Source organism: Podarcis bocagei (assembly GCF_964188305.1).
Source record: "Podarcis bocagei genome assembly, chromosome: 15".
Taxonomy (NCBI): Eukaryota; Metazoa; Chordata; class Lepidosauria; order Squamata; family Lacertidae; genus Podarcis; species Podarcis bocagei.
Genome location: NC_138141.1, coordinates 47,000,934 through 47,003,433, shown reverse-complemented (window position 1 = coordinate 47,003,433; position 2,500 = coordinate 47,000,934). Strand labels below are relative to the sequence as shown.

Genomic DNA, 2,500 nt, shown 5'->3' with positions numbered 1-2,500 from the left:
CGGGTGGGCCTGCGAACGGAGTCCCCCCAGTCTGCCGGCCGTGGAGGCTGGGCCTTGCCGGGCCCCTCCCGAGAACGGGGGGCCTCCCGGTCTACCGGCCGAAGGCCCAGTCTGCTTCTCGCGTGCACCGTCACCCCGGTCCGGCCCGGGGCTGGCAGCGGTGCCCGGTCTCCCGGCCCGGGGCTCTGCTGGCCGTGGAGGCTGGGTCCTGCCGGTCTACCTCCCAGGAAGGGAGGCTTCCCGGTCGACCCGCCGGAGGGGCTGGCGGCGTTGCCCGGTCTCCCGGCCTTTGGCTCCCCTCCGGTCTACCGTTCGGGAAGGCTGGGTCTTGCCGGTCTTCCTCAGAGATCGTGGGGACTTCCCGGTCTACCCATCGGAAAGCGGGGTTCCGCCGGTCTACCTGGCGTACGGCGCGGCACCGCTGGCCGGTCTACTCGGTGTCAGGCGCGGTGGGCTCCTCGCGTCCACGCACACCACGCCCTCCTTGCCTGCCTGCCTGCCTGCCTGCCTGCCTGCCTGCCTGCCTGCCTGCCGCCTGACCAGCGCTCCTAAACCAAGGAACAGGCTCTTGCCCGGTCTACCTGGAAGGCAGGAAGCGGACGGCCACCCTCCCAGCCTGCTTGCCTGCTTGCCTGCTTGCCTGGGGCTTCCAGCTCTACCTCGAGGACAGACGGCTTCCCGGTCTCCCCTGCTTGGGGCTGGGAAGCGCCGGGCCACCTGACGGCCGGACTGGTACCGCTGCTAACCGGTCTACTAGCCGGTCCTCCCGGCGGCGGGTGGGCCTGCGAACAGAGTCCCCCCAGTCTGCCGGCCGTGGAGGCTGGGCCTTGCCGGGCCCCTCCAGAGAATGGGGGGCTCCCGGTCTACCGGCCGAAGGCCCAGTCTGCTTCTCGCGTGCACCGTCACCCCGGTCCGGCCCCGGGCTGGCAAGGGTGCCCGGTCTCCCGGCCCTGGGCTCTGCTGGCCGTGGAGGCTGGGTCCTGCCGGTCTACCTCCGAGGTAGGGAGGCTTCCCGGTCGACCCGCCGGAGGGGCAGGCGACGTTACCCGGTCTCCCGGCCCTCGGCTCCCCTCCGGTCTACCGGCCGATAAGGCTGGGGATTGCCGGCCTTCCTCCGAGATCGTGGGGCTTCCCGGTCTACCTGGCGCGCGGCGCGGAACCGCTGGCCGGTCTACCGGGGGTCGGACCTAGGTGAGCCCGGTCTCCCGGCCGCCGGCTCCCCTCCGGTCTACCGGCCGGGAAAGCTGGGTCTTGCCGGTCTTCCTCAGAGATCGTGGGGACTTCCCGGTCTACCCATCGGAAAGCGGGGTTCCGCCGGTCTACCTGGCGTACGGCGCGGCACCGCTGGCCGGTCTACTCGGTGTCAGGCGTGGGGCTTCCCGGTCTACCTGGCGCGCGGCGCGGAACCGCTGGCCGGTCTACCGGGGGTCGGACCTAGGTGAGCCCGGTCTCCCGGCCGTCGGCTCCCCTCCGGTCTACCGGCCGGGAAAGCTGGGTCTTGCCGGTCTTCCTCCAGAGATCGAAGGGCTTCCCGGTCTACCTGGCGCGCGGCGCGGAACGGCTGGCCGGTCTACTGGGAGTCGGACCTAGGTGAGCCCGGTCTCCCGGCCGTCGGCTCCCCTCCGGTCTACCGCCCTGGAAAGCTGGGTCTTGCCGGTCTTCCTCCAGAGCTCGAGGGGCTTCCCGGTCTACCTGGCGCGCGGCGCGGAACGGCTGGCCGGTCTACTGGGAGTCGGACCTGGTGAGCCCGGTCTCCCGGCCGTCGGCTCCCCTCCGGTCTACCTCCCGGGAAAGCTGGGTCTTGCCGGTCTTCCTCCAGAGATCGAGGGGCTTCCCGGTCTACCTGGCGCGCGGCGCGGAACGGCTGGCCGGTCTACTGGGAGTCGGACCTGGTGTGCCCGGTCTCCCGGCCGTCGGCTCCCCTCCGGTCTACCGCCCGGGAAAGCTGGGTCTTTCCGGTCTTCCTCCAGAGCTCGAGGGGCTTCCCGGTCTACCTGGCGCACGGCGCGGAACCGCTGGCCGGTCTACTGGGAGTCGGACCTAGGTGAGCCCGGTCTCCCGGCCGTCAGCTCCCCTCCGGTCTACCGGCACCCGAAGGCTGGAGTTTGCCGGTCTACCTCCGAGACCGTGGGGGCTTCCCGCTCTGCCCAATCTACTCGCCGGGCCCCCGGTCTACCCGCTGGAGAAGCTGCGGCTTGCCGGTCTACTAGGGAGGGCGTAGGCCTTCCCGGTCTACCGGCCCGCTCTCCCCCCCCCCTATGGAGCCTCCAGGTCTACGTGGTCGCTGTCACCTGACGACATCGCCAAGGGTGGGTGGGGTTTGTGGCGACAGCTGCCGTAGAACTTGGTGACGTTGTAGACCGCCGCTTGGCGGCAGCGCAGCAGGTAGGCGATGGAGGGGACAGGTGAGGGAGGGCGTGCGTGCGTGCGTTCGTGCGTTGGTCCTTGCAGGGACGGCAAGGGAGAAAAGTCTCGGCGTGTGTGCGTTCCTTTGCGGGAG

The 2,500-nt window shown here is 71.0% G+C and overlaps 1 long non-coding RNA gene across 1 annotated transcript in view; it reads right to left on the bottom strand.

The window, feature by feature from the left end:
* LOC308574463 overlaps positions 1–2,500 on the bottom strand; it is a 336,158-nt gene that overhangs the window by 287,251 nt on the left and 46,407 nt on the right. The gene's annotated exons all lie outside the window — the stretch shown is intronic.